A 27,727-nucleotide genomic window follows, 5' to 3' on the forward strand; every position below is an offset into this window, starting at 1 on the left:
CTATATTTACCTTAAAATATAGCTTTACTATGAGTAGAATTGTGTAACTTAGATAGGTAGATTTTGGGCAGGTCTTTACCTGGCGGTAATAAAACTCAAACGTTATCGGTCCCTGTTTTGAGATGGCAATCTACTCGAATTTGGTCAGTTTTGGTTACGTGCGTTATGGTATCAGAACTAAAATAAAAAATAAGACAAAAATAATATAAAAACTAAGGTGGACCAATGGGGTGTCGGTCAGCAAAACCCGACGTTGAGGCGGTGAGTCTACACGAATTTAGTCGGTCTCCATCACACGTTTGTTATATTATCGAAACTAAAACAAAAAGATAAAAACAAAAGCAAAATTGGCATTCAATCGGTTTTTCTTACCTTCGTTACACTACTAAAACTAAAACAAAATCGGGTGATCGAATTCGGTCGATTTAACTAAAGAACATTACTATGGCTTACACCAAAATTAATGTTAAAAGTAAACCATTCTAGAATATACAAAATAGTAATAACACAAAAAAAAAAACAAAAAAAGGAAAACCATGTAACAAAAAAAAAACAAAAAAAGTAAACAATGTTTGCACAATCAAAGAAGGCTGAAATTCGAACTCAGGTCCAGCTAAACGTGGATTCCAAGACAATCATCCTGCCAAGTGCCAACATCAAGTTTTATGCTGAGATACAATATCATTTTTATATATAAAAAAACACAAACGCCCTGCTTGCGGTGCGCGCATATAATGTATATATGTGTGAACCCTCGGGTGGGCAAAAGTAAAATTGCACTAATTTTGACGTTATTTTACTAATCTCGTGAAAATAACGTTAAAAGTGGCGGAAGGTTAATCAGGCATCATGTGGTGGCGTTGATAGCCGAAAGACAAGGGCACATGCTCCGATCAGCCGGTGTCCCGATGATTGAGTGCTATGTGCCTTATGTCCAAGGCTTGATGCAAAACTACTATCGAGCCGGGGGTCTCACCGGAAGCTGCCTCTCTATCCCTATGGGATAGAGGTAAGGCTGTCTACATCTTACCCTCCTCAGACCCTACCATAGCATTGCTATTGGTAGGATATACTGAGTACGATGATGATATATAAAAAACACAAATGAAAACATTGTGGCATCAAATTTCCAATTATACTGACTAGATAATTAGTATATGTTGGAAATGCCAAAATAATGAAAGGTGATAAAAAAAAATTAGTTCAGCAAAAGAATGGGCAACACCCACAATTGCGTCAGTTAAATAATAGGTTAGATAATATGTTAACATCTATATCTATATCTATATCTATATCTATACTCTCTAATAAAAGACTACAAGTCTTGCCACTTGTCACTCCTATATTAAACCTCATATTTTTAACAATTTATAATAGTAAAATAATAGTTACCATTTTTAAAATATATGCTTCAAAATTTGTTAATTTAATATTTACTTCATTTTTTTTAACATTTGATATTTATAATTATCTTTTACTTTAAAATTGTTTTGAAGATTATTATACAATGATTGTATTAATAGTGTTTAACGGGTTTATTGTTTCTTGTATACTGATTATTTATTAAATATTGTATTTTCAAAAATTACTCGTGTATTACATAGGCCTCAAACTAGTGTATATATATTTATTTATCCCCTTTGAACATCATATATAAGTCAACAGTATTGTATCTTGGGCTTTTGCATTGGTATCAGCCCAAAACTTTCTAGCACATTAATCATGTAAATCAGCCCATTCTAAGCTCTAACAAGAGCTGCACAAAACCTGTGTTGGGCCCGAACCCAACCAAATCATGTCAAACCAAGTCAAAATAATCAGTTTGAAACAACCTTTTTGTTTAAAAAATAATCTTTCCACAACCACCGGTTATAGATAATATTAAGGGAAAATTCTTAAAGTAGTCAAATTTGACCAACTTTTTTCAATTATAGTCGAAGATCAAAACAAATTCCTAAACTAGCCATATTTTCCGGTCGGATCCGACCAAGGCACAATAAGATCCGAAGGAATTTTTAACCAGTCACGACGCGCCATGTAGTCTCATGTTCGGTCGGATCCGACGCTTTAACCTTCCAACCGACTGATTAGCGTGATGAACCGTCGGAGTAGAAGACAGTCGGTCCGACGGAAACAAACTCTGAACAATCGGGTCTGACTGTTTAATTTTCCGATGAATCTTAGATTTTTCAATTCGGGGTTTTTTGATTTTGTGTTCTAGGGTTATATTGAACATTATGGTTGTGTTCTCCTCAAAAAAATAAGCGACTTACACTATTTATTTGCTTGTTTTTATGAAGAAATAAGAAAGATGGAGATGGAGATTGGTTATAGAGGTTTAGGGTTTGAGAGGATAAGATGAAAAATTCAGTCGGACTCTAAAATTCAGTTGGATCCAGCAAAACTTTAAGAAATTCGATCGGATCCATTAAAACGTTGACACGTGGCACAAATTTAAAGGTCCAAAAATTCATTCGGATCAGTTTGTGCTTTGGTCAGATCCGACCGGAAAAAATGGCTCGTTTGGAAATTTGTTTTGATCTTCGGCTATAATTGAAAAAGGTTTGTCAAAATTGGCTATTTTTGGGTATTTTCCCTAAAATTAATGAGTTTCGTGTTTCATCCATGTCATGACATCATGATTAAAGTTACGAAAAATTCCATATGACCCTTTTATAGAGAGAACATGTATTTTAATCCAAAATACTCCAAGATTCTTAAAATAAACCATAAAATATTGACTTAGGCGACATATTGGGATAAGATCCAATAAGATTTATAGACAAGTTATGGTTTGACACGTGTAAGAATATCTGACAAGCGGACCAAATTTTTAAAAATATTGAGGGAGTCGTCCATATTTTATCTCAATATCAGTCTTCTCAGACGGTCTTTTAATGTTTCCTAACATATCCGTCTAAATTTTAAAAACCTTGAAAATTGTTCCTTTTAAATTTATCTTCCAAGACGCATTTGAGACGAATTTGTACCAAAGAGACGATATTATGGTTTTGTTCATATAAGTTAAAATCTCATCCACACCGATATGTAATATAAATATTTTTGATGAACGTGTCATCTAAATGGAACACAAAGAAGATGAGTGACATGGATTCACCTTGCATTTTCGAGTCATTTGAGAGTAATTATATACACAAGTTTAAAGGTTGTGTTAGTCTGGATTTACACATTTGGTTTCATCTCCTGAAATTACAACTTTTGGACCTAATTCATATGCAAGTATCAAGGAGTCAAATGAGGATCTGCAAGTCAACTCTCCAACATCCATAGTTTCCTCATTGAATCAGGACCAAGGAGATGAAACAAGCTCAATCCATGAAGAAGATGAAGACGGATTAAAAATATTTATATTACATGGTGTGGACGGATTAAACTTAAATCTTGTCGGTGTGAACGGATTAAACTTAAATCTTGTCGGTATAGACGGGTAAATAATAAATCTTATCTGTGTTGACGGGATTTCAACTTATAAGAACAAAACCATAATCTCGTCTTATTGGTAAATTCATCTCAAATGCGTCTTGGAAGACGAAATTTAAAAGGAACAATTTTTAGGGATTTTAAAATTTGGACGGATAAGTTAGAAAACATTAAAAAATAGTCTGGGAAGACTGCTTCTAAGATAACTATATAGTGAGAAAAATTGACGACTCCCTCAATATTTTTAAAAATTTGACAGGCTTGTCAGGAATTTTTATACGTGTCAAATTATAATTGGTCTAGAAATCTCGTCGGATTTTATCTCAACGTGCACCTTAGTCCATATTTAATGGTTTATTTAGGAATCTTAGAGAATTTTAAATTTTTGCTTAAAATACATTTTCTCTCTCTATAAAATGATCATATTGGGAATTTTCCCTTGAAGTTAATTGGGTTTCAAATAGATTATTAAAATTATTGTATGAAATTGAATGATGGATCCCTTAGAGAATAAGTCATTGTTCTTAGAGGACGAATGGATTATGAAGTGACAGACGCGTTTTTAGGCATTTTTTTCCTCTTCCTCTTCTCTTCTCTTCTTCTCTTCTTAAGCTTTCCTTCAAATAAAGAGGATTCACAACGGGACGTTTGTGGGCATTGCAAGGGCCTATGTGGTTATTAGAGATAATACTCAATGAGTTTCACGTTGTTCATTGTAATAAATAATTTGGTTATGAAAAATAAACGTAAAAGGTAATATTGATGTGAAAAAATAAAGATTTTTGTAATGAGAGAACCATTAGAAAAAAATTAGTGTTTTTGAAGTATGAATGAATTTCTGAATTGAGAAACACGTTTTATGACATAAAGACACTTTCCATGAAGACATTCTAAATAGATTAAACTTGAGACTATCATCTCAAAAGTAAAACAATAGCCATGTAAACATATCAAATAATTAAAACCAAATCAGATTAATAAGTATTATTATTCTCCTACACGCCATGGTTACACCCTCGTAACTGCGCAAAGGGATAAGGAAAGCTGAACTCTAACATGTGACTACTTAACCTTGCCACACCGCAATGCATTTTGAGGTATGTCATATTCGGTAAACAGGCTCTTCTCGTTGTTCCAAACTCTAGCATATAACTGCTGTCCCAAATACTGTCGTGGCCAGTTTGCGGATCTCAGATTCCACATACCCTTGTTGTCCAATGATGCTAATATCGCGCTCCAAGACTTTGGGTAAACCTGCAAATCATCAAACAAGATCAATAGAAGATTGATTACAAAAACATCAGTTTGTTTAATGTTGTAAGAGTGTATATATGGGACGTTTTAGTCTTAGAAAACCATTCAGTTTCAGTATTTTATATGGGTCCAGTCTCGGTTACCTGTACTGTGTATCGTGATGTAGCGTCGTTAAGATTGTAGAACGTTTTCCTCATTGTTGAATTCCATTGGCCACCACCAAAACTACATGTTACATGATCATAATAATAAGTATTTCAAATTTTAATTCTTGAATTTTTTTTTTACTTTTTTTTAATAGAAAGTGATAGTTTGGTTACCCGACGCTCCAGAAATCATAACCGTCAAGATGCCATGACTGAACCGAGTTCTCATTATCCTGGAAGACAATTTCGACAAAATCATGAAGAGAGAAACCCATTACTGATGTGCCTGGAACTGCAGGGCCCGCGGGGGGCCTGGGTTTGATGGAGTTCAATTTGAATACTCCAGGAATGTTGAAGTAGTCAGCAAGCTTCAATGGGTAGTTGGGTTAACATAAGAGACTTTGTTCACAGCATACCGAAGCTTCCCGCCAATATTAGCTTTTGAGTTAGCAAGCACAACTGTTCTCGTTATTGGAATCGTCCCATAGTGAAATAATACTTGAGGGTTGGGCCTTGTTGCATTTGCTGTCAAGTTCCATCTACAAAGAGCACGATAAGGGCAGATTCGGAAAGTAAAATATTTAAGTTAAGCGGTAATTAACAAGTTACCTGATTGTTCGGGCTTGCTTCATTGACCAGTGAACTTGATAAGTTGGTGCAATGGGCAATGGCAATGAAGCTTTGGCTTTAGAACCAGCATAATGAAGGATTCCAGTAGCAGTAAGAACCGGTTTTGTGAATCGGGTTGAAGCAACAATGTAATAATCTTTTGGTGGCGAGTGTAGGGTGACCAAGAAAGACACGGATTGACCAACATGAAGGTCAAATGATTCATAGGATTCATGTAAAGTATGAGCTCCTTCTACTTCAACCAATATCATAGTATGACCTTGGATCCTAAAGTTGATTGAAGTTGTCAAAGCCACATTTGACACCCTAAACAAGTACCTTTGACCTGCTTGACCGGTGAACGATGTAGCACGAGGACTCCCGTTGATAAGTAGAGCATCGGGTTTAGGTAGAGCTTTCCCTGAATCAAGTCTTGCTCTTAATGTCTGAGAAAAGGAAACTTTAACTGTTTATAACTTGGTAAAAAAAAGGTTAAAAATCTATGATAATATATTAATATGTTACAAAGTACAAACCTTGTGATCAGCTTTCCACCAATCACTAACAAGTACAGTGAACTCGGCTGCTGGTGGAAGATATGGGACAAAGATGACAGGTCTTGCTTGGATATTAAACCCTCCAAAATCACCAACCGCTCTATGCATACCGACTGAAGCAAAGTATGTAAAGGTTCCAATCTGATCTTTGACTTGCATATGATAAGTCCACTGCGAATCACGTGGGATTGGACAGTTTGTTCCGAGAACTCCATCTTGCCATGAAGTTTTCCTTTGCTTTACTCCGTTCCTGTTGTCACATTGTTCATATATTATGTACTTAAATCCAAAAATATAATAAAAAAATAACAAAATGAGGTTAAAATAAGCACACACCATGTGATGAGGAAAGGCTCATCCAGCTTATTGACAACATTAACAACTACATTGTCATTGGTTTCACAGTCGATAGTCGGGCCGGGAAACATTCCATTAATAAGTATACCCTGCAACAGTTACAACATTTGGTTAGGGTGTTGATCATGTTTTAACCATTACGATAATGCGATACGTATGTTAGTAAGAATTACCCTCTGTGGAACACCAAGAGGTCTAATCTCTCCATATGTAATGACCCAGTTAAAATTTCTGTATGGGTCTTCAGCCTTAACACTATAGAAGAAGACAACCAAGAATCCAAGAAAAAATGGTAGGAAACTGGCTTGCTGCTTTGCACAAGGAGGTACCCCCCCCCCTTCTCAGTGACGAGCTCACGGTGTCTGTTTTGCAGGTCATCAGAAGAACAACCATCTTTGCCGGACCTAACCCTCGTGGGAAACATCTACTTGACCCTAAGATTATCCGTAATCTGCCGGGGTCACTTAGTGTTTCTTCATTGGCGCCATCCGTGCATAAAAGCTAGAACTAATTCTCAGTTTTTTCAAAACCTCTGGAAAAGATGGTTAAGGTTACTCCGGTGCCAAGGCCAGCGAGTGACCAAGAAACCCCGGTAACCAAAACCACAGCTACTGGGAACACCGGCGAGTACACAAATTTTACGAACACTACCCCGGTTACCCAAGCCGGGGCAAGTGCAGTAAACAATCCTCCCCTGGGATTCATTGATACCCAGTTGGAGAAACAACAAACGAGGCTCCCCCGCACTTGATCAAGTTAAAGCGTGGGCAGAAGCACGCCAGAAAGAATTCCAAGCTGAGTTGGATGAACGTTTACGTTCACTCCAACAGGCTAATGACGAGTTCGGGAACACTCAACAGCTCAACATGAGCAACGAGTGCGAGTACTTGGACGACGATGATTGGGAGTCCAACAGTGACGCAAACCCTCGTCATAGGGCGAAAAGGAAGCGCAAGGAAACGGACTTCCAACCGAAAAGGAATTTTGGAGAAACTTTCAAACCAAGGAACGCGGGGAGAAACCCACGTGACTTCTCTAAAACCTTTAGACCAACTGTTGCAAATGCGGGAACGTCCAAGTTTGCAAGGGACATTGCGGAAGCAATCGCCCCGAAGAGTGCCAAACAGATGTCCAGCATCGGCACTTATGATGGTATATCGACCCAGATGATCACTTGAACAGATTCATAGCGGGGGCAACCGTCAGCAACTGGACGGAACCCACGTGGTGTTATATGTTCCAGATGACGCTGGTTGGGGCGGCCAGGGCGTGGTTTGATCGTTTACCGGTCCACCACATCTATGATTGGGCGGACTTCCAACACAAGTTCAGCCAGCACTTTAGCCAACAAAGGAAATATACTGAAGAGCAGTGGACGATCCTCAACTGCGTTAGAGAAGAAGATGAATCTTTACTAGACTTCATCACTCGCTTCAACTCGAAAAAGCTGAGTCTGGGCACCATAAGCGAAGATCTTGTTCGCGCCGCTTTCATTACCCAGAGCTTATCCGCACGTTGACGGGTAAAGACGGCATGCCATCCACATGGGATGCCATCATGACGGCGGCCAAGCGCTGTGCCGAAATGGAGAAGCAACTGGGTAGGGATCTTCCCCGAAGTACAAACCTCTACACGCAGAGGACTAGAGAAAACAACGTCCGGACCGCCCGGCAAAACAAAAAGAGGAAGCTAGGTATTTGGCAGTCAAGGGTAAACTTTGACACCTCATCCAGCTCTCGCCCTCTAGTAGGCGGAAGGGATAACACGCACCCATCAAGCCAAAACCCCCGGTGGACGCCACTCACCAAAAGCGTCACGGAGATATTTGCCACCGAAAAACTCCCATGGCCAAAAGCTCCAATGGTCCGGCAACGACATAACGCGGATCAGAGCAAATCCTGTGACTTCCACGGGACAAAGGGTCATACCACTGAGGAGTGTATATCCTTGAGGGATATTGTTGAAACATTCGTCAAGGATGGAAAACTTACACACCTTGTGGCATCAATCAAGAATGGAGGGAAGAATGATAACCGATACAAAAGCAACGGACGAAAGCCCGTTGACATCAGCATCCACATGGTTCATAGTAACGTCAGAGGAAGAAAAAGACGAACGACAGAACCATGCGCGTGGAAGGAAGCTGAGGTGCGCTTCCCGCGAGTGCCAGGAGGACCTAGCAAAGAAGGCCCTATCGTCATCAAAAGCCAGCTGGGGCACTACATCACTTCCCGCACTCTTGCTGACAACGGCGCCTCGTCAACGGTTATGTATAGGCAGTTCTTCGACAAGCTAGATGACGAAGACAAGGAACGCCTGGAAACGGTCTACGCCTCGATGGAAGGGTTCGACGGCAGCACAAACACCCCCCTGGGCATCCTATCTTTCCCCGTCATTCTCACAGACGGGAAACACTCCCGCACAGAAGACGTTGACTTTGTCGTAATGAGGAAGCCACACCACACATACGACATTCTCTTCGGGAGAGACGGGATGGCAAGATTCAATGCCGTGGTATCTTCAGTCCACGGCATGATGGGATGGCCAACAGCTGAGGGTGTAGCGATGATCACCGGTATTCCCCAGGTATGCATCGCATCTGTCTCATCAAAACCCAAACCAAAGATGGCTAAACCAACAATCACCGAACCAGAAGAATGGGCCTTCAATGGCAAATACCCTGACCAGGCTGTTACCATTGGCCCAACAGTCACTGATCCTACGCGCACCTTACTCAAACGCTTACTACAGAAAAACGCTGACATCTTCGCGTGGACACCAGCTGACATGACTGGTGTACCTCGAAGTAAGGCAGAGCATAAGCTCAAGTGTGACCCGGCTTTTACGCCAGTCATACAAAAGCGCAGAGTAATGGGGGCGGAACAAGCTAACGCATGTAGAACCCAAGTCAAGGAACTCCTTGACGCGGGCATCGTACGCATTAGCAGATATCAAACATGGGTTGCAAATCCCGTCATGGTACCGAAGTCTAACAAACAATGGCGCATGTGCATAGATTTCAAAGACTTAAACAAAGCATGCCCCAAAGATTGTTACCCGTTACCCGAAATTGATCTTAAGGTTGATTCGTTAGCACCGTTTCGCCTTAAATGCTTCCTTGATGCGTACAAGGGGTACTATCAAATCCACATGGCCGTTGACGATCAGGACAAAACCGCATTTCGGACGCCCGATGGCACATTTTGTTATCAAATGATGCCATTCGGACTTAAGAATGCAGGGTCCACATACCAACGCCTGATGGACAAAGAGTTTCATGCCCAAATTGGTAGGAACTTGGAAGTCTACATGGATTACTTGGTCATCAAAAGCCCTGACCCAGAAACGATGTTGAAAGACATCGAAAAAACTTTCAACACGCTCAGAAAGATAAACATGAAGCTCAACCCGAGCAAGTGTTCCTTTGGGATAGAAGAAGGGAAGTTCTTAGGAGTCATTGTTACTAAAGATGGCTTCAGAGCGAACCCTGAAAAGGTCGAAGCCATTATCAAAATGGAATCACCTACTACCATCAAGCAAGCTCAGACACTGAATGGACGCCTAGTCGCACTTAACCGCTTTTTGGCAAACCATGCGGATAGGTCGTTCCCATTCGTGTCAACATTGAGAAACTGTTTAAAGAAAACGCACTTCCGCTGGACACCAGAAGCGGAAACAGCTTTTCAGGAAATTCGGTCACGCTTGATCGAACTCCCAACGCTCACAGCACCAGAAGCGGGGGAGGAATTAATCCTATACCTTTCCGCCACAGATAGAGCAACCGGGGCCGTCCTGCTAGTAGAGCGAAAAGGCATCCAGATGCCAATCTACTATGTTAGCCGTGTCCTAACAGACGTAGAAACCCGGTACTCTACCCTGGAAAAATTAGTCTTAGCACTTATACAGGCTTCACGCAGGCTAAGACGATATTTCCAAGGTCACCCAATCACCATTCTCACCAACTTCAAACTCGCAAACGTTCTAGGCAAACCCGAATTGTCAGGACGCCTAGCCAAATGGGCAATAGAATTGGGAGAATACGCGATAAAGTACAAGCCGAGGCCAGCCATAAAAGGCCAGGTCCTGGCCGACTTTATTGCAGAAGTCCCCGCTTCGCGGGAAAAAGAGTGCCAGGAGGAGGCTCAACCCTCTCCAGCACAGGATATCGATGATGTCTGGCGACTCTACACTGATGGAGCAGCCAGCAACGAGGGCTCAGGCGCAGGGTTGAAACTAACCAACCCAGCAGGCCAAGAATACACTTACGCTATTCGACTGGATTTTCCAAGTACAAATAACGAAGCGGGTATGAAGCATTCTTGGCCGGGCTGAGAATTGCGCGTAAGATGGGAGTGAAAAACTTGGAAGCCCACGTGGATTCCATGTTAGTAGCCAACCAAATAAACGGGACGTACACGGCCGTGAACGACACAATGGCCCTTTACCTCGCACAAGCAAAAACCCTTATGCGCGACTTTAACGATTGTAAGGTCATACACGTCAAGCGTAGCGAAAACAAATCTGCGGATGCGTTAAGCAAGCTTGCATCATTAGCCTTTACCCACTTGGGAAAGGACATCCGCATTGAACTCCTTGGAGCACCATCAGTCCCGCACAAGGAAATCTGTGTCATCCAAACCAGCACAGAAACGCGGATGACACCAATAATAAATTACCTTGCGGCGGGTATACTACCAAAGTAAAAAACACAGGCAAGAAAAATACGCTGTAAAGCACTGAACTATCAACTCATCGATGACATCCTTTACAGGCGTAATTTTCTTGGCCCACTCCTAAGATGCGTGGACAACCAAGATGCTGGCTACCTCCTAAGGGAAGTGCACGAGGGCATCTGTGGAGTACACGCAGGTCCACGTGCTGTTGTAGCTAAGCTAAATAACGCGGGATACTTTTGGCCGGGGATGCATACAGATGCGCTGGCATACATCAGAAAGTGTAGGTCTTGCCAACTCTACGCACCCAACACGCATCGCCCGAAGAATGAACTTGTTCCAGTCACCTCTTCATGGCCATTTCAGAAGTGGGCCATCGATGTGACAGGCCCATTTCCCACAGCAGCAGGGAACGTTCAGTTTCTGGTGGTAGCCATCGACTACTTCACCAAGTGGATAGAAGCAAAACCCTTAGTCTAAACAACCGCAAAACATATCAAAAAATTTATTTGGGAATTTATTATTTGTCGTTTTGGACTTCCCCAGAATTTGGTGAGCGATAACGGCACCAACTTTGCTGACAAGAAGCTATAAAAGTGGCTGGAAGAACTTCAAATCACCTACACCTTTACCTCAGTGGCGCACCCGCAGGGTAATGGTGAGGTGGAAAGAGCAAATAAGAGCATCGTCGACGGCATAAAGAAAAGACTATTGGAACACAGATCCGGCTGGGTGGACGAAGTTCCACACGTCCTTTGGGCAAACAGAACGTTGAAAAAGGCCAGTACGGGAGAAACCCCGTTCAGCCTCACTTATGGCACTGAAGCCATGGTCCCGGTCGAAATTGGTGTACCCTCACCAAGGGTCTTGATTCAGCCAGAAGACAATGATGCGGAAAGACGGTTAGACCTTATGCTAACCGAAGAACGCAAAGACTTAGCCGCAGCGCGTGAAGAGAACTGCAAGCGACAAATGCAAAAGTACTACAACACGCGGGTAAAACTCTGCAACTTCAATGTCGGAGACTACATACTGCGTAACAACGAGGCTTCGAACCAAGAACGCCCAGGAAAGCTGGCCCCGGTCTGGGAAGGGCCATACATTATCAAAGAAGTTTTGGGAAAGGGCGCATACCGGCTCGAAAGGCTCGATGGCACCCCCATCCCAAGAACATGGAATGGAGCTCAATTACGCAAATGTTACATGTAGATCAATTCCAAACTTATAAAGAAAAGGCCTAGAGCCACTTCTAATGGAAATGATTCTCCTTTATCACATTGTGTTGATAGCCTTACCTTTATACTTATTCAAAACACTGATATGCCGGTATTCACCGCATAAATAAGTGGGGAAGTAAGTCGTTGCGTGTGGAAGGCGGCAAAACCCGCATAAACACAAAACGGCAAAAATTTCTAAGGAAAAGATGAGGAAAACCTTCACGCAGGTCAGTTATAGGTGAAGTTTGGTCATCCCACTAAATGAAAGTGACGGTCCTACCCACACAATCATGATAGAGGAAACTGAATATTAACCTATTGACAACCGCGCGTCGAAAGGTTAACTTATTCAAAACACTGATATGCCGGTATTCATCGCATAAATAAGTGGGGAAGTAAGTCGTTGCGTGTGGACGGCGGCAAAACCCGCATAAACACAAGAAACGGCAAAAATTTCTAAAACATGAGGAAAACCTTCACGCAGGTCAGTTATATGTGAAGTTTGGTCATCCCACTAAATGAAAGTGACGGTCCTACCCGCACAATCATGATAGAGGAAACTGAACATTAACCTATTGACAACCGCGCGTCGAAAGGTTAACTGATTCAAAACACTTGGAAAATTGCTAAGTTAAACTAAAGTATGCATGAGCGAATCATATATTGTTTATGAGGCAAAACAAGTGCCAAATTAAACTATAATATGCATGAGCAAGTCATATAACGTTTATAAAGCAAATCAAAAAGATTCAAAAAGATTCAAAGATTCAAAAATAAGAGGGAATATACCCCCTTACCTTGGTAACCAAGAAACCGTAAGACAAGTGCGGGTACAGTGTCAAGGCAAAACCCTTCACATACTTAGCACCTGCAGGGAATTGAAACCAAGAATACCTTGATAACCAAGAAACCGTAAGACAAGTGCGGGTACAGTGTCAAGGCGAAACCCTTCACATACTTAGCACCTGCAGGGAATTGAAGCCAAGAATAACTTGGTAACCAAGAAACCGTAAGACAAGTGCGGGTACAGTGTCAAGGCGAAACCCTTCACATACTTAGCACCTGCAGGGAATTGAAGCCAAGAATACCTTGGAAGTCAAGTAACTATAAGACGAGTGCGGGTACAGTGTCAAGGCGAAACCCTTCACATACTTAGCACTTGCAGGGAATTAAAACCAAGAAAGATCTTCTGGGCCTTGCTTGTGGAAAGGGAAATAACATCCCCGCATAGCGGGAACGTTGAGAACTAGATTGTTTGAAGCTCCAAGATGGAATTGGTTGTTTAACATAATTGATCACTATGTCTAAAACTACCAAAACCTCGTGGAGAATCTACACAAGTGAAACTCAACGCTCCTGACTTGCGAGGAGGTTACACACCTACCCGCATCATACCCAAAGATCAAGCAGAAAAGTCGGGAATTTCTGCACGTGACATTAGGAAAACCGCGGGAAGAATCCCCACGAAAAACCTTAAAACTAAAAACCCTTTTCAAAACCCTTTGCTTAAGTCAAAAAGTTCACCTCACTTATTAACAATTCATGAGAAGAACATTGGACTGGGGGACTTGAAGAGGTAGGTCCCAGTAGAGCCCAGTTGGACCCGCAAGACTCACCTTGAAGAGGGACGTCTGCGCAAAGACCAACTGGTTCCGCAGGACCCACCATGCTCAGAGAGATGAAGACCTTACGCGCAGTACGCAAGCTGTTCCCGCAGGAAAAGCCTCTCAATGGTGAAGTACCCCGCCTGTTCTCGCAGCTGCGGATACAAGCCATCAGGGAAGGCTACCCGCACTAATAGCAAGGCTACACGCACAAGGCACTAACTCTCAATAATTCAGTAATGTCACCTGAAGAAGGAATGAGCAAGGCGGGAATACTCCCGCCCAAATGAGCCAGTCCGTACGCTTCTGGAGGATCTTTTATACTATACCTGCCAAGGTATGGACAAAATAGACAAGATCTGACCAAAGCAGCCCATGAACCAATCACAGGGTGACAGCTCACTGACAACAGTACGACGAGCAGCACGCTCTAGTACTTAATGTCACTATCAGCCGCTGCCTACTCACCAACCCTTGTCGTGGCACGTACATAGCCTGCAGTTGGTGGAAAATGAATAGTACACAGCCGGCCATGTCACTATCAGCCGCTGCCTACCCACCAACCACCAGCATGGCACGTGCGTAGCCCACAGTTGGTAGAAAAGGAATATTATACAGCTGGCTGTACCTGCTTGGAAACCTACCTTCGGCTATAAATACTCCAACATCTTGAAACGGTATCATTATCTTATCATATACTATCTTATCTGCTCTAGCTATTTCTCTTAATATACATTTATATTCAGAGTAATCTAGTCTGATTCTCACGCCGGAGGGTGGTCACAAGGAGGTACCCCCCCTTCTCAGTGACGAGCTCACTGTGTCTGTTTTGCAGGTCATCAGAAGAACAACCATCTTTGCCGGACCTAACCCTCGTGGGAAACATCTACTTGACCCTAAGATTATCCGTAATCTGCCGGGGTCACTTAGTGTTTCTTCAGTAATCTGCCGTGGGAAACATCATGTTGCCACAAAATGATGATGAGGAGATGGTGAAAGTGCATTGGAGAATTTATACAGCAGGAAACACAAAGAAAGAAGCTGAGTACGGCGCACTTCATGGTGGATATTAATGATCATAATAATAACTAACTAATGGGTATTAAGTAGTAGCAGAAGATGATGAATTAAAATATTATTGAGTTTGCTTGAGATCTATATTAATACAACATGCATGCATGTGTAAAAATTAATGTAAAACAAATTATATTATTTTTATTATTATTCTAAAGTGTGTATTTAATTTGATCGGAAAATATACGCTACTAAATACCAACTACCAAGTACCAACTGATGTTTAGCATTAGATGTAAGTTATCCAACCTAGGCATAGGGGTCGAACCAAGATCAGTTTCTTTTTTATTTACCTACGTACATTTGCAACCAGGTGCTCCTTTTTATGGTTTTCTTAAAACTACCGTTCACACCACTACAATAAATTCTACATCATTAAATTTGTTATATACTTTTGATGCCGTATTTTAGGCCCATAGGTAATGGTTAATACTTAAAACTCTTTTAAGGGATATATATCATATATTCTCCTTCATATTGTTATTACATTCTTTTTAATTAAAAACATGTGTAGTGAAAAATAATCTATCAAACTTTATCATTTTAAGATACATGTAAGTTTTTATAAAAACGTTCATGTGCTTATAAGTTATAACGCCCCGTGAGATGATGTAGAGACCTTATCCACCAATATAATGCTCCACTATACGTCATTGCTTGTTGCATGCGTATACTTTTAATTGTGCAAAAATAATCACCTTCATAAAAGAATCACTAACCGGCCTTAAAAGATTAAATAATGAAATACAAGGGAATGAGAAGTTAGGACTGAGCATGATTTGGTTCGGTTTGGTTCGGGTTTTGGGTGAAACCCAAAACGAAACTGAAGTAATCGGTTATTTGAATATACAAATCGTTTGGTTTTCGGTTTACCAATTATTTTCGGTTTCGGTTAGATTATTTTCGGGTTTTTTTCAATTATGTGTAGACATTGCAAAAAAATAAAAATATAAAATGAAAATGCATATTTTAAGCTTGTATAAGAACGTATTAGAAGACTACATATATATTGAAATCAAAAAACAAAAATAGGAACATGTTACGTGGAACTATACGATTACAAAGTTGTTAAATAGAGTTTAAAATTCAATAAACTTTTTACTTAAAAAGCATTATAAGTATAATCAAAATCTTCATTTATTATTTTATTTATCTTCAGTTAGTCCATTCCTCATCATCATGATAAATGATAATCTTTATCACTATCAATTGGTTTGGTTCGATTTTTTTCGTTTTTTTAAGATGGATAACCAAATCGAAACTGAAAGTTCGGTTTTTCAAGAAAACAAAAAATTAACCGTCGGTTAATGCGTCGATTCGGTTTTTTTGGTGCGGTTTTGTCGGATAATTCAGTTTTCTGCCCACCCCTCTGAGAAGTTGCTACAACGAATTCATGATTTTTTTACGGATGTCATTCTTTTAAGATGTTTGATGAGTCGGTGTCACTAGAATTTCATGTGTTTATTCGTTATTTTGAAGGTTAATAGACCCATTAGAAGTTTTAAAAGAATAAAAAAAAAGCGAGGGAAAACAAAATGTCGGTGAAAGAAGTAAGTAGTCATAATATAATTCAATTTTGGAAGGTGAATTCCAAGAACAGATCAAAATGAGAGATTTCACTTTGGAGTTTTGAAGAGGTAGGTCCCAGCAGAGCCCAGTTGGACCCGCAAGACTCACCTTGAAAAGGGACGTCTGCGCAGAAACCAACTGGATCCGCAGGACCAACCATGCTCAGAGACGTGACGTCCTTACGCGCAGTACGCAAGCTGTTCCCGCAGGAAATGCCTCCCAATGGTGAAGGACTCCGCCTGTTCCCGCAGCTTCGGATACAAGCCATCAGGGAAGGCCACCCGCGCAGCAAGGCTACACGCACAAGGCACTTAGCTCTCAATCACTCAGTGTCACCTGAAGGAATGAGCAAAGCCGGGAACAATCCCGCACAAGGGCGGGAGGGGGAATACTCCCGCCCAAATAAGTCAGTCCGTACGATACGGGAAGATCTTCTGTACTGTACCTGACGAGGTATGGGCAAAAGATCTGACTAAAGATACGACAGCTTATTGACAACAGTATGGCGAGCAGCATGCTCCTGTACTGTATGTCACTATTAGCCGCTGCCTACTCACCAACTCCTGTCATACCACGTGCATAGCCGGCAGTTGGTGGAAAAGGAATAGTACACAGTAGGCCTGGTCACTATCAGCCGCTGCCTACCCACCAACTACCAGCAGGGCACGTGCGTAGGCCACTGTTGGTGGAACAGGAATACTATTGCAGCCGGCCACACCTCCTTGGAAACCTACCTTCGGCTATAAATACCACAAATGGTATGACCATCTCATCTCAACATATCTTATCATATTATACCTGATATCTGCTCTAGCAATCTCTTAATATACATTTATATTTAAAGAGCAATCTAGTCTGATTCTCACGCCGGAGGGTGGTCACAAGGAGGAACCCCCCCTTCTCAGTGACAAGCTCACGGTGTCTGTTTTGCAGGTTATCAGAAGAACCATCTTTACCGGGTCTAACCCCTCGTGGGAAACATCTATCTAACCCCCAGGTTACCCGTAATCTGCCCGGGGTCCGGTTAGTGTTTCTTCAAGTTTTAAAGAATTTAACCCGCAACTACCGTATACTTAATCACCTTCACGTGCATGCCGACATAATAAGCAACAATTGTTTTCCTTCAACTTCTATCTATTTTCTAATTTCCCATTTATTTCATTATACAAACAGTATTTTTCAAAGTACGGGAGAACAGGGAAATTTTTCATGGGGTCGAAAATTATAGAGATCGTTTGTCTATCGCTTTATCATGCATTTTCAGTATGGTTTGGGCCGGCCGGTCGGGTCAGGTCAGGTCAGGTCGGGTCGTGTAAGTGTAAAATAATAGATAATTAAACTAAATTTCATATAATCAACAAAGATACTTCAAACATCATAACAAATGTATAATGAAAATCTACTATATTTAAATTTGTTATATACGAGTTTTCATTTACAAAAATCTAGTCTATTGCTTTTGAGGAATCATTTTTGTATGACTCATAATTTTTTTTAAATCAAAGTAAATTATTAATATCTTATCAATTTACCATAATTCTCATTCAAATTAATAAATATATCACATATTCATATAATTTAACACGAATTTTACATAATCATATTGGACTTACCCATAACTCAAAAGCATTCAATATATATTCTATCCCACATGTAGTTTTTCAAACCCAAGTCGCTAATCAAGTACATTAAAATAATTAATTAAACGGTAACTCAGTGATTCTGTGGCAGAATGCTATACGTACCAAACTTCTTAACCAGCGGTCATCAATCTAAATTCTAACCGTATTTAGGCTTATCGCGTCTGACGATGGCAATCGGTTTTCTGCAACATTGTGCTTGCCACTTGTTTTAATCTTTCTTTTGCTTTGTTTAACCTGGTTTAAAGTCATGGATTAAGGGTTAACATTTGGACATTATTTCGACATTGGGCCTAAGAACTAAGTTCACACAAAACCTGTCAAGACCCATTAAAGGCCTAAAGTGTACCATTAATCATACATATGCCTTTAAGTATTTAACATCAACATGACTTTTATGTAATGTGGCTTTTGCAGCCTAAAATCCCCAAATGGCAAAGGTTATTAAGGAAAAAAAGAAAAAGAAAAATTGTTATCATAGGTCGACTAGCCAATCATTTTCACTTTCCATCTTCATGATCTCGTCACCACAGTATACTGCAAAGTGCAACCATTGCTACTAAACATTGCTGACCCTGCAACCGGAGCTTTAATTGACATCATCATAGTTGTGGTTTCATTCTCGGCTGACCACTTTCCACCATCCATTCCCACCACCGTCGTCACTTGAAGAATGAAGAATAATGTTCGTGAACGTCCTGTAACATCCGTTTGGTAACGTTTGTTTAATAGTGTTGTGCACGTTAAAATTCATTGAAGATCGAAGAATTTGAAGTTTGTTTCTGATGAATGATGAAACACTAGAAGTTTGTGGATTTTAAACACACATTATTTTGAAATGATTATGGGTTTGGTTACTATGTTATGGGTTAAGAATTTTTGGATATCATGTGGTATAATGTTCATTAGTGTTTATGTTAAATATTTTGATAAGTTTATGTTTGTTTGTCCATTAACGTTCATTAGTGTCAATTGGTGTTTATTTGTCCTTTAGTGCCCGTTAGCTTCCGTTTACAATACTAACGAACGGACACAAATGAACACGGACAAACTCAAATCCTTTCAGAATGGACACGGACATGAATGGACAAATGTCCAAATTTTCGTTCTGTATGCTGTTCGTGAACCGTCCGTGTATCTAACAAAAGTTTAACAAACGAACATGGGAAAGGTCTTGTCAAATTCGGTTCACTTACAACCCTACTATTAATGACCCACAACTACGGGATTAGAGTGTTGGAGGCCAAAAGAAATTTACCTCTTTGATTCCGGGACCATTAATGATTCTTACTATGAGATCTGACTTTCATACAAAGATAAGTTGCGTATATCGTCCCGTAGGGCCCGCACGCAGCGAAGTAACTCCAGTGCAGTGTGTCTGATTTGTAACTCCAGTGCCGTGTGTCTGATTTGACTATCAGCAGAGCTTAGAAAGATAAAACCAACAGAATCAATCTCTGGAGCACGATACTCTTCTAGTTCACCTTGATGAAATGAATATCTTTTAGATCCTAGTTTTTTCTGCATGTTTTTTACATCCGAAACATAGTTTTTAATGTTGTCATCAGAGAGACAAGCTCTCCAAAAACGAAGGAGTTCCAAAAGGTGGCCAGTGAGGTTTGGATAAGAAGCTGGAATTCGTTTGGTAACCGTATGATAAAATTAGCCATACGTCGTATAACTGCAAATCTACGGTGGGGAAGGTATCTAATGATCCGGATTGAATAAGTGAATAAGTACCATGAAGGATTTCTAAACCGACATGTTGGTATCTGGGAAACATTGCAATGGCGAGTAAAGCACGAAGACCGATAACTTTTCCTTCACTGGGGCTATCTTGTTTCAGAAATTCTAGATTCACATGATTCATAGAAAAATCAAGATTATATTTGGCAGTGGTAACACATTACTCATCAACTTTATCATGGTTGTGCATCCAGTGTAAGCGTCCCTTTTCTGAGAATTGTGAGAAGCTGAGCAGTCACGCTGTCTAGGTGATTAATCCCATACACAATTTGGTCGTTGTGAGTTTCCATGAACACTCAAATAAAATCTTAAAACTCGGTAAAGACAGTCGAAAGCCATAAACAGGCTGTTCTTGCCCTGAAAAATAAGATTAAATTAGGGGGTGCCTGGGAGTTGTAATAATCAGATAATAAGATGTTAAGAGAGTTTGGAAATCCCTGTATTAAATTAGAGTTTTGTTACAAAACATGAAGTGAGCAACTTACCCCAATATGTGTGTTCCATCTATTTATCAGTCCAATTCACAAGTTGCACTCGTATCCGTGCAACAGCTTCAAACCAGAGAGTAAGTGCAGGGTCCACACCAGGAGGTGGCCAGTTACCTTTACTATCATCTGCAGTCAGTCTTTAAATGTTTGAAAGCATATTGCAAAGTGCATGGTAAAGTTCACTCTTTCGTTTGTGTGCAGCACGATTAAGAGGATTGGCTTTTGCCAAAAAAGAAGCCGACGCGTTTAGACCGCCCTATGTTTTCACCTGCCAAAAAGTATTCAAAGTATATTACTATATACTACATACTTCTCTCTAATATAACTTTTATTTAAACACATCGTATTTAGCATGTACCGCTAGTTTTAAATAGCGCATTCCATTAATGATACTGAGTGTTTCACTTCGCGCGCCACTGGTATCAATACGGCGAGTACTGAGTTCCTCGAAAAAACGCTCGGTTACAGAACTAAACCTGCTAAGGGATAGATAATGTAAATGTGTAAGTTAGGGATTATGTTTATTTGAAATTGTGTACATCTTTACCTGATAGGTGATAGAGCACCAAGAAGTTGTGTAACTAGATCTAGTTGGAGACCACGTAGATCAACTGGTGAAGGATATTCAACCTAACTAACAACCCTGGAATGAGAAACTTTTAGTTATTTACCGGTCACAATGCAATTAGATATTGTAAAATAAAAGGATGACGGTTATAGAGTTAATCTAGCATATTATCAGCCAGTCAAACACAAAGTTTCAAGTCCAATCCAGAGTTTTTATGCAGTGATAGTAGAAAATATTTTATCTCAAGATACCATAACTTAACTTACAGAGATAAAGTTAAGTTAGTTATAGAGATGTTGAACCTGCAAGTCCTTCTTGCGTACAACACTCTACAAAGCGAATACATGATAAGCAAAAAATGCACTCCACAGAAAACTGGAAGATTAAAATGCAACCATTCATGATAATATAAACAATGATGTATTCGACTGTCAAAAGGAGCATTCTTGTGTTGATGTTTTTCTCATATTTAGTCAGACTCAATTAAGCCCAACTAGTATTTTCCAGTTCACGAAATGGTAAAGATAACAAAAAAATGCTATTGCTTTTTAATATTGTGTTCTTGAAGAAAGAAAATAACCATGACAGTCAAGGCATACAAACCTTTCTTTGGAATGTCGATGCATCATTTGCACCTTTTGAGGATTCACTGCTAAGAGAGAAGATATAACATGTCAAACAAATGAGCTAATGAAGCATATTATTATTAATGTATTTGAGTTATCTTTAGAAAATCAGGTGACTTAAAAACAACCGTTTTACCAAAACAGTCAAACCATAGAAAAATAAAATCTCTTCAAACTACTCATAAAGGGGTAGAAAATTAAACAAACTTATTTATGACTCACTCTTTCACGTGAGAGAAACAAGAGCGATATGAATCCAAATTCTCACTAAAGAAAAGTAGTCTGCTATTAAATCTTAACATACCACACATCTATAAATGGAAAAACACTTGCCAAAGACACACATGCACACTAACAAATAGAATTCACGTATGTTTCTCTCTACGCACCGAAGAAGTGCTTCAAGAGAGGCGCATGCGTGTGTCGTGCTACCATAGCTAAGGAATCCAATACATACTTGCTCAGTTGCTCATACTTAGTCTGATGGCCTAAGGTATTTACTTTCCCACATTTGATAAGATAAAATAACCAATGAGACAATCATGCATATGCACGGAACCCAAAATAAAAGGCATCTCTCTGTAAAGCTATAATAAGGAATAGCATACAATACAAATCCAGACTAGTATTAATATGAAATAAAAGGCTCTTGAGGCTACATCATCTTTGAGTATTAATACTGTAGCTATGGTAACAATATTATTCCACATGTTGCAATATTATTCCTACACATTGTGAAAATTCCACATGGTGCAATATTATTCCTAGTTTCTTTGAATCTCCAAATACTCCATTAAATAACTTAGAAAACGCGTAAATCAAGCACGTGTAACAAATTAAAACGGCCTTCTTCTAAATAATCTACATAACACGTACAATTGCATTTAAGTAAAAGGCTACAAATCAAGGTCTCTATGTTAACAAGATAAAACTTCCTTATTTTTGCATCAACATCAATATTCCTACCATTTTTGCTAGTGTAAAAAGCTTAAAGACGATTTCACATCAAAATTGACTGCAAATTTTGTACACCATTGATGACGACAGCATGGCATTTACTGTGAAATTACCGGAACTACTCTTTCATATGTTTTTGAGTTCCAACTATATCCTATCTATCTGTAAGTTAAGCTTTAAAATTGCAAATATAGCTTGTCCATTGATATTGATAAACGACTTATTGTTCATTATAATCCACACCTTGGTATTTAATAAAAAAGAAACACCTTGTAAAGGCAAGTTCAGTTTTCTTATAAAAACATTACATATTTAAAGATATAGAAGAAATATATAAATTTTATATATAACTTGTCTAACAAATAGGTAAAAAAAATTACAATTAAAAAAAATTATAATTTACCCGGTAGTCTGTGGAACACTCTAGTAATATCAACATGAACCATGACAAGTTAATATATGTGTGCAAAAACATTAATATTAATTTTTTTTACAAGACTACCTCTATTGCAAAAATCACTCACGTGTCTTTTATGTGAGTTAAATTAGACATACTTTTTATATTAATATTTTCAAAACTTTGAATTAGTTTAGAGTTAGTTTTTATTTAATGTTACGTATAGTTGGCTCATATATAAAAACTTAAGGCACAAATAATAAAAGCGATTTTGTCCGGTTCGATTCGTTTACTACAAGGCTACACAAATTTAATAAAACCATCCCATTTTGTGTCACTCAACTGCCAAGCCATTCACAACCAATAATATAAAGCTACATGTCCTCTAAATATCCTCCTCAGCCGTGACAATACATACTCTCTTTATATATACATTTCATATTTTCTCTATGTACGTGTCATATTGGTATTTTTGAAAATAATATTTTTGATTAAAATGAGTCAAACCGTGGTTTGAAACCATGGATTGCGTGAAAAAGTTAAACTTAACACCACTTCAAATTGTATCGTGGTTTTGCTAGTCAAGCCGTGGTTTCAAACCACGGTTTGACCTTTTTCTTTTATTTTTTTAATGCCGACAAGTATCTATATCCAATAGTGAAATTTAATCTCAAAGAACAAAAAAAAAACAAACAAAAAGTATCACATATGAACATACTAAATTAAATTGGAGAAAAAAGGAAAAAAAAACCTTAATTTGAAACCAAGGGTTGATTAAAAACAAAAAAATAATCACATGTGAACATATATACTTATCGGCATATACAAAATTAAAGAAAATGATCAAACCAAGATTTCAAACCACATGTTGATTAGACAAAAAAATATTCACTTGTAAATATAAATATACTTATCGACATTTAAAAAATAAAATAAAATGGTCAAACCGTGGTTTCAGACCACGGCTTGACAAGTATAACCACCACACAATTGGAAGTGGTAATAGGTTCAACTTTAAGGTTTAACTTTGAAAAAATTGAAGTTTATAAGCTATGCTTTTGGGTTTTGTTACTCTATAAATGAGTTTGAATTTTGTTATATTCATGAATGGAGTTTAAATACGGGTTTTCTTAATTTTTGTTATCTTCATTAACTTATTAATATTAAGTATAACATATTTTGGTTGCATTATATATGATTCTTATGTGATTATTAACTTATATGCAAATAAATGTATGAACGTGGCTTATGCTAAAAAAAATAACATCAACACAAACTTGGTATCGGTTAGTTAAATCGAATAGTGTTCGTGAAGCGTTCACGAACAAGTTTGTTTCTTTAATGAACGAACAAGAACAAGAAGTGCCATTTCGGTGAACCGTTCGTTTATCCAATAAAAACTTATCACAGAAGTAATAAAAGGGATTTCGTCCGGTTCGATTCGTTTACTACAAGGCTACACAAATTTAATAAAACCATCTCATTTTGTGTCACTTAAATGCCATGCCATTCACAACCAATAATATAAAGCCACATGTCCTTTGTAAATATCCTCCTCAGCTGTGACAACACACACTCTCTCTATATATATATTTCGTATTATTCTTCCTTTTTCTTACAACTTTCATACCATTAACAAAATCAAGGTGGTACCATGAGAAACCACCATTTCTTTCTTTCTTTCAGCAACATTATGATTCAAACGATATCACTGTTTCAAAATTTCAAGTTAATATTTCTTCTTATTGATTATTCCTTCATGTGTTTTTTAACAACATCATGTTTTCAAAATTTCATATGTATCTTTACTATTCTTTCATATACTAGCTTGTTTTATGATTTTTGAGCTAAATATTGTTTATGGTTTAAGTTTGAAAAATTCAAAGTTTATAAGCTGTGCTAGCTTATGGAAAATTTTTCAGAAATGGCGTTTATGTAAAAGCTATTTCAAAAATGGTATGGTTTTGAGGGTTGTTACAAAAATGGTGTAACCGTGGTTTGAAATCACGGTTTGGCTATTTTCTCTATGTACGTGTCAGATTGGTATTTTTGATTAAAATAAGTCAAACCGTGGTTTGAAACCATGGATTGCGTGAAAAAGTTAAACTTAATACCACTTCTAATTGTACGGTGGATTTGCTAGTCAAGCCGTGGTATCAAACCACGATTTGACCTTTTTCTTTAATTTTTTTAATGCCGACAAGTATCTATCTGCAGTAGTGAAATTTAATCTCAAAGAACAAAAAAAAAACAAACAAAAAGTATCACATATGAACATACTAAATTAAATTGGAGAAAAAAGGGAAAAAAAAAACCTTAATTTGAAACCAAGGGTTGATTAAAAACAAAAATATAATCACATGTGAACATATATACTTATCGGCATATAAAAAATTAAAGTAAATGATCAAACCATGGTTTCAAACCACATGTTGATTAGACACAAAAAAATATTCACATGTAAATATATATATACTTATTGGCATTTAAAAAATAAAAGAAAATGGTCAAACCGTGGTTTCAGACCACGGCTTGACCAGTAAAACCACCACACAATTGGAAATGGTAATAGGTTCATCTTTTTGATGTAATCCGTGATTTCAAACCACGACTTGCCATACTTTAATCAAAAGTATTATTTTATGAATGCACGTGTGACACTTACATAGAGAAAATGGTCAAACCGTGGTTTCAAACCATGGTTACACCATTTTTGTAACAACCTTCAAAACCATACCATTTTTGAAACAACTTTTACATAACACACCATTTGTGAAAAATTTTCCTAGCTTGTGGGTTTTGTTACTCCATGAATGGGGTTTTCTTGTTATCTTCATGAATAGAGTTTGAATATGGGTTTTCTTAATTTTTGTTATCTTCATGAATGGAGTTTAAATATTGATTTGATGATAAAGGTGAAATGAATGAGAGTGTTAGTATGGGTTTCTCTCTCTAGATATAGACTCTCTCTCTAAAACACATTTGTAAAAATGACGATGAAGGAATTAGTAGGTGTGTTTGGAAGTAAACCAATAACTTGGGTTTTTAATTTTTCATCATATCCTCAAAAAATCATTTAGAACAATAGTATCTGTTTCTTTTATGAGGTTTCTTTATTATTATATTACTCCGTATTTCATATGTTATCTTGTTTTATGATTTATGAGCTTAATTTATTTAAGGTTTAAGTTTGAAAAAATTGAAGTTTATAAGCTGTGCTTTTAGGTTTTGTTACTCTATGAATGAGTTTGAATGTGGGTTTTCTAAAATTTTGTTATATTCATGAATGGAGTTTAAATACGGGTTTTCTTAATTTTGTTATCTTCATTAATTTATTAATATTACGTATAACATATTTTGGTTGCATTATATACGATTCTTATGTGATTATTAACTTATATGCAAATAAATGTATGAACGTGGCTTATGCTAAAAAAATAACATCAACACAAACTTGGTATCGGTTAGTTAAATCGAATCGTGTTCGTGAAGCGTTCACGAACAAGTTTGTTTCTTTAATGAACGAACAAGAACAAGAAGTGTCATTTCGGTGAACCGTTCGTTTATCTAATAAAAACTTAACGCAGAAGTAATAAAAGGGATTTCGTCCGGTTCGATTCGTTTACTACAAGGCTACACAAATTTAATAAAACCATCTCATTTTGTGTCACTTAAATGTCATGCCATTCACAACCAATAATATAAAGCCACATGTCCTCTGTAAATATCCTCCTCAGCCGTGACAACACACACTCTCTCTATATATACATTTCGTATTATTCTTCCTTTTTCTTACAACTTTCATACCATTAACAAAATCAAGGTGGTACCATGAGAAACCACCATTTCTTTCTTTCAGCAACATTATGATTTAAACGTTATCACTGTTTCAAAATTTCAAGTTAATATTTCTTCTTATTGATTATTCCTTCATGTGTTTTTTAACAACATCATGTTTTCAAAATTTCATATGTATCTTTACTATTCTTTCATATACTAGCTTGTTTTATGATTTTTGAGTTGAATATTGTTTATGGTTTAAATTTGATGAAGCTTGATTCCTCAATTTTTTAAGATGTTGGACATATGGATCCACAGAACCATAGCTTGGATTTTGGGAAGTGAGTGATCCATCCATTGGGCTTGGCATCTCATTTGGATTCTCAGGATGCTCTTCTTCCAGTTCCTCTTCAGTCTCTTCCTCGGGATCCTCCTCTTCATCGGGGTCCTCTTCTTCTTCTGGTTCATCTTCCTCCATGGGTTGTGTGGTCTCAATGTTTATTGGGATCATCTGGAAAGTCTCAGAAGGCATCATAACTCTTATCTTGGGTCTACGGGACGGTCCTTCACCGTTGTTTGGTTGGGGACTAACTTCTTTGAAGGTGGAGCTTCCGGTATGCCACTCTTGTTGTTCTGAGAGATACTTCATCCACTCGGAGGATGGTTGAGAGTTTGGTAGGTATCCGGCTGGATAGCATTGTGGTATTTCCAAGGGTTGGTAAGTGGAAATCTCCGTTGGATGGTACATCGGTATTTCGGAAGGTTGATATATCGGTAGGGTTGGTGGATGGTAGCTTGAATGTCTTGGTGGCTCAATTCCTTGTTTTGGTGGGCTATCGGGAACATCTATTGGATAGTGTCGACTTCCGGGGTAGTACACGGGTTTGGTAAAATCATGTTCCACATCTTGGTTGAAGTACGCCTCATAGTATCCATCACTCATGTTGTCTTCGGGGTAGGGTTCGGCGATTCCGGCCTCCTTTGCCTTGCGTACAAATTCTTCGATATGAGCTTTGAATGACAT

General features: G+C 38.5%; 1 pseudogene across 1 annotated transcript; it reads right to left on the reverse strand.

The window, feature by feature from the left end:
- Positions 1-4,429: 4,429 nt before the first annotated feature.
- On the reverse strand, positions 4,430-27,727 carry LOC143536952 (L-ascorbate oxidase homolog; annotated as a pseudogene). Its single transcript, XR_013135967.1, has 10 exons — positions 27,259-27,727; positions 19,882-19,992; positions 19,588-19,772; positions 6,538-6,672; positions 6,344-6,453; positions 5,987-6,257; positions 5,451-5,896; positions 5,016-5,380; positions 4,839-4,920; positions 4,430-4,695 (listed from the first exon to the last, which is right to left on the reverse strand). The product of XR_013135967.1 is annotated as an L-ascorbate oxidase homolog (transcript).

This window comes from Bidens hawaiensis, unplaced genomic scaffold, assembly GCF_021521415.1.
Source record: "Bidens hawaiensis isolate Kalapana, Puna unplaced genomic scaffold, B.hawaiensis_p1.1 tig00011073_1, whole genome shotgun sequence".
In the NCBI taxonomy this organism is placed as follows: Eukaryota; Viridiplantae; Streptophyta; class Magnoliopsida; order Asterales; family Asteraceae; genus Bidens; species Bidens hawaiensis.